This window comes from Triticum urartu, chromosome 6A (genome assembly GCF_056163025.1).
Source record: "Triticum urartu cultivar PI428250 chromosome 6A, HENAU_Tu73, whole genome shotgun sequence".
Lineage (NCBI taxonomy): Eukaryota > Viridiplantae > Streptophyta > Magnoliopsida > Poales > Poaceae > Triticum > Triticum urartu.
The window spans coordinates 201,002,870-201,008,629 of NC_141878.1; the positions used below are offsets into that span (position 1 = coordinate 201,002,870).

A 5,760-nucleotide genomic window follows, 5' to 3' on the forward strand; every position below is an offset into this window, starting at 1 on the left:
CAAATATATAGCGCTTGTACTCAACCATGGACTTCTCGTGTATGATGTAAGGCCAGATTAGCTATATGAACTTTTTCAAGTAATAATATGACAGCCAGCAAAATTTCACATCAACAAGCTCAAAAGGCAATGTTTCGAATGTTAGGATACGCTAAACAGGAATAGATTAAGACTGCTCCAGTTTAGCTAATTATCACTACATTCTAAAATTAAGAAAAACAATATGGTGAAATGTGCGAGCTTGACTTTAAATTGTGCATTAGAAACATGACAAAAAACCCCTCTCCAATAAAAGGGAGTAGATCCATAAAGAACACACATGAGTAATTCAAATTATGAATTGGACAGAGTTTTTCATGGTTGCTCAGCATAGCAAATGAAAATAGCACCTTATCATATATTGGGTCTTCAATAGAATCGAATACATGGTCACAACATTCCTGAGATTGATGGTTTTTGAACTTTATAACAATAATAAGAGGACCACAGCAGCAGCTGAAAGGTTTGCTACGAACCTATAATTTGCTTGCTCCTGAGAAGATAAAACCGACATAAAACTGATTATCATCCTGCAATAATTAAAATCAAGACTCCTAGGTCCCAGCAAATTACCATGCTAAAAGGAAAAAATACTAAAACTCAAAAGCAACTGAAATTAGAATGTAACAACAAATAGTTTTCCATTATCCCATTCCAAGTTCAGCACGGACTACCTCTTTTGGTTGGTCCCCCTCATCGAGGATAAGTAATGTTCAGAAGGGCTTCTTTTTTCCATAATCAGGCATGCAAATTAATTTCCCTTCCAATGGAAGGATCATCCCTTGGTGAGCCTCGCCTTTTCTCTAGTAGGTTGGCAAAGCATGGTTTGGCAGCCGGGGTACACCACCAAAGTCTGACAGTTGCTGAACACAGTCGTTCTGTGAGAAAAAAATATAGTAAGTTGGATTTTGTCATGGAAGAGAGATAATTAACAATTATATCAGATTATGTAAAGACCCCATGGACAGGTAAGTTGATTTAGCCGAGCGCAGTGCAGGTTCCGTGTAGATTTCTAAGCTAGATTTGCCTTGCGTTACATAGATTGCCTATTTCGTGGACTGTGAATTAAGTGCTTTGGCTGGACCTGCGCAGATGGATGATGCATACAACTCCCAGTCTAGGAGCTTTGCGGACTGTGAATTAAGTGCTTTGTGCTTGCTGAACTTCTACTATGCAGCTAGCTTGTGTGAGTCAGAAACAATGTAACTATGCAAGTGATCTATATTTTTTTAATAAGAACAGAAACATATCAAATGATGGTATTATGGTTAAAGAAAAGGACTACTCCAGGAACGAGATATTAGACCAATACCAAAGCACACTATCAGCTAAACCAAAAGAAAATGTACCTGCAGGAAACTACTGCAAATTACTTAGCTTTGATGCAAAAATTTCCCTATTTTTTCAAGTGCACATCTATGTCTTGCATTTGAGGATAATGACTGAGAACAATTATGTTGAAACTAATCCAGATTAATTAGGAGTACAAAAGCAAATCTCTCATGCTTTTCTAATAGAAAAGTGCAGAATTTGTATGGCAATGACATCTATTAGTGTATAGAAAAGGATATATAGAGAGGTCTGGTCACAGAGGCATCTCCATGAGCTGTCTTTACCCTCAGAGATTTAAACAAACTGTTATTGCACACAATCCAACCTCAAAATAGGAGAGCAAAAGAATGCTATAGATCAGACTGGAATTTCATGGCTGGGTGAGAAGGCTACATAAAGAACACATGTTATACCTGAGCATGGTTCAGGAGTCCTCGCCGGCCGAGGCGGCTCCCGCATCCTTGAGAGTTGTGGTGTGTGAGTGTGCTCACGTACTCGCTGGCCATGGAGACTCCCGTGTTCTCGGAAGTTGCAGCGCCCACATGAGCTCGCGTCATCGCTAGATGCGGTGCCGTCATCATGAATCTGGACCCGCGATGAACGTCTAGAAGAAGGACGACACCATGGTGGTAGCCGCTGGCCTCGGCCCACTTGGACGGCGCCACAGGAAAAACAACTGTTCATAATGATTTACCACAAACATGACAATTTGTTTGGGCACACATCATAGGCAGCTAACTACTCATAACAAACCCTAAACTCCCAAATCCTTGGGCTACATGTGGACAAATTAATTAAGGATCCCTTCACTCAAGCCTCTCATACATCATAATAATCATACACGAGATAAAGAACTGTATATCAGCATTGATGCGGTCACTGCTTAGGCATATTGTCGGACATCATAAGTGCAAACCAAACATGGGGCATTCAAGAGATATTTTCGAGGAGAAGTAGAGCATTAGGCAGAGTACTGCACTCAGATTAGCATAGAGATGCAGGGGTGGCGTAGTTACATGCGAGATGCCGTCCCGAGCCTCACCTAAGCCGCCTCACCACTCTCTCCTCGCTGCAGATTGATATAGTCAAGAATCAAATCAAATTGAATAAAACAACTTTTACAGATTGTACAAGGATGTACCTCAAGTGGGCACGGCTAGCAGGACGGCGTTTCAGTTAAGTCCATGTTCCGGCGAGATTGGAAGGGCTTGACAGCATGAGATTGGAGGTTGAGGAGGCTTCAGGTGGCGCCGGAGAAGATTGGTACGGATGGGGAGGGGAAAGAGAATAGGCGGATGGCAGAGAGGCGGCGCGCGGCAGTGGCGGCGGATGGCCGGAGAGGCCGTGTGCGGAGGCGGCAGCGGCGTACCCGTACGCATCGAAGGCGAGCCCTCGTGCTCGTGTGTGCCTGTGTTTTTCTTTTACAATTCTGCTCGCTCGTGTGTATTTCTTCTCCATTGTAAGGCCCAGGCCCACCCACGAAACGTTTTCTCTACAGACATAAAATAGCACTGCGGGTTGAATACGTAATTTATGAGGGATTTTTTTTTATAAAAATGCCGCGACGGTGAACCCGAGAGACTCCACCCGTGCTTTATTATTATTATTATATTACTAGCACAAATGCCCGTGCGTTGCAACGGGAGAAAACATTGATCATGAGAAACTGTATCGTGGGACAATGGACGCTCATGAGAAAAAAAGATGGATCATTTGAGAATTGCGCATGAGCTCATGACATGGGGCCCATATTACTCCGAGTAAATTTATGTTTCTGAACCAAAAAAATTAGCAATATCAATAATCTTAAGTAATAGTAGCAGCAAACAAACCAACCTAGAATAACAATTGCAGCAGCAAGCAATTCCAAACATTATTTTGGTCCATTTAGCAGACGATGAGAGCGTTGTGGGTGGAGAGGGATGAATGTCCTGAGGAATTCGATCGGTGCCTTCCACTTTGCAGCATATTCTTTGAGAGTTTAATAACTGCTATTTCTAAATGGTGCATCATTGTAACCTTTACAAAATTATTACATGTCACTAAGGTGATGGACGAAAGGTTTATACATGTGCACTTTGTGAACCTCCACTCATTTAATCAGATTGGTAAATTCACGTGTAGTCGATGTGCAGAGTTTATCCCAATCACTACAAATAACCACCATCCGTCCCAAAGCAGAGGAATATTCTAAATCTGAAGGTAGCGGTAGTTAAGTTCTATTTTTTTGGTAGAAAGCTAAAACTCAAATTGTTGACCGTACTGGTTTACAGCCAACGAAACCTCGGATACATGTCTAAAGTTCATTAGGGATGCCAGCCAACACACGAAAGCTCCTTTCTCTGAACATCACACATGTCATGTTCACTTGTTTAGAGGAAATGTAAATTTTCTCCATCAAGTAAATCAACCTTCACAAAAGAATAAAGTTACCAGATGTCCTTACATGATCATTTTGCACAAACATACGCCACCTATACTGGAGAACAAAGTTGTCCGGCAACCCACAAAATGTTCAGATTACTGTATAAAGACTGTCAGTTTTTATTATGATGAAACCTTTAAAATTGTGTACCAAAGGTTCGGATCAAAGGAAATGTAGGATCCTCATTCATACAATGGAATTTTCCAAGAGGTGCCACATCTGGAGTCTGTGTGAACCATACACGATACTCTCTCTAGTAAAACCACCCTAAATATGGGTCATTTGACATATATCAGTTTTACTTTGGGTTTTCTAGATATGACTTACTAATTGCAGGACACCAGCATGCATGTTGTCTTAATTTTCTTTTGCAATCTCAGGAAGAAAGCTGCAGATGTTCAGTTTTTTTTCTAATGTGAGTTGTAATTTGGGTAACATAATCTTCAAAATGACTGTACAGATGACTCTTCCATGATCTACTTTTCTGAGTAAGATATTTACATATAAAGTATGCAATCCTTTGATGTTTAAGTACTTCTCAGGAGCTGAATATATGTCCTATGAAAATTTCTTACCAGATTCTGGAAGAATTTTCATATCAGCAGAGGCCGCTCAGCTGTCATACTCAACGACCCAATGTACAGACTCTACTAAAATTGACAAGTGGTGCCTGCTTAGTGTGATATGAAAAATGGTTACAATTTGCAGAGAAAACTAAAAATCAGAGCCTTTCTGTGTGTGGCAATGGAGATGAGTTGAATGAATCTGCAACTGAATTCAACTGAAAAAATCATGGAAACCTGAACAAAAGGGAGGATCGTATACAGCTACATAATTTTAATCTGAGTGGAGTTGGTCATGCCGCATGCAGACCGTGGCGTTGTGCTACTGTGTGCAAAACATGGAGTTTCGAGTTGCTGCCTCTATGCTCATAGCTCTACGGGTGCCTGCACCAGCGCAACCATCTCCTCATCGGTGATGGCGCCCAGCCGCACGAGCTCCACGTCAAACACCTCAGCCATCCACTCCTCGCGCACCACCGACTATACCAACGACGTACGGCAGGTCGAGCGCGCCGCTGACATTGTCCTGCATGGATGCGTGTGTCGGGGACTTGCAGGTAAGGAGCTCCAGTAGGAGCACTCCCAGGGAGTAGACGTCCGCCTTCAGCGTGGGCTGCCATGTGTCCAGCACCTCCGGGGCGCGGTAGCCGCCGGCGCCTGCGATGGCGAACGTGCGCGCAGATGGGGTGAGTCGGGGAGCGCGTGCATGCTCCCCCGTCTCCGTCGATCTCGGCCGTGCCTGTTACTGCTGCTGCTGCTGGCGGCGGCGGCGGTTGCTGCTACATAATGGGATTGTCTTCGAGCCCGGTGATGGATCGCGATGAAGACGGGGAGGAAGGCCGGCGAGGTCGGGATGGCGCGGATCCAGCTGCAGGAGGTCGATTCCGGCCTGATCCGGGCGAGGCGGCGTTAGTCGTTGGCCATGGTTGCTCCTGTAGAAGAAGTGAGAGGCAGTCCTTGTGTGAGAGAGAGAAACAGAGGGGAAGGAAACGGAGAAGAGGGAGAGCAGGGAGAGGGTTGCGAGGCGTGGAGGTCCGGCGGCGCGGCAGCCGGTGGCGAGGCCGAGCGCGAAGGCGACGGGGCGGCAAGGGGCTCCCGGATCGGCGGGGGAAAACAACAACGCAGCCGGGATATATACAGATAGATTAGTTCCACTTTGGATATGGTAAATAAATATAGATGTGTTACAGAAAAAAAACTGAAAGCGTAAATTCATGAAAAGAAAGCGTATTGTGACAGTGAACCCACGGAGTCAATCCGTGCTTTATTATTAGGGATAGATTAGGGATATATATATATATATAATGACATAATGTCAAACCTAGCTAGGATGCTTGGACCAGCAACTCCCACTTCGTGTTAGCAGGGCGGATGCATGTAATGATCGATACTTTGGTCATA

The 5,760-nt window shown here is 44.0% G+C and overlaps 1 long non-coding RNA gene across 3 annotated transcripts; it reads right to left on the reverse strand.

Annotated features, from left to right (window-relative positions):
- Positions 1 to 307: 307 nt before the first annotated feature.
- On the reverse strand, positions 308 to 2,806 carry LOC125513385 (uncharacterized). Of its 3 annotated transcripts, none has more exons than XR_007285888.2 (4): positions 2,513 to 2,806; positions 1,785 to 2,440; positions 714 to 917; positions 308 to 532 (listed from the first exon to the last, which is right to left on the reverse strand). It is a non-coding gene; the product is annotated as an uncharacterized LOC125513385 (long non-coding RNA). The 3 variants fall into 3 exon arrangements; XR_007285887.2 differs by having other exon boundaries at positions 308 to 917; positions 1,785 to 2,047; positions 2,388 to 2,440; positions 2,513 to 2,803; XR_007285886.2 differs by having other exon boundaries at positions 308 to 917.
- Positions 2,807 to 5,760: the final 2,954 nt, after the last annotated feature.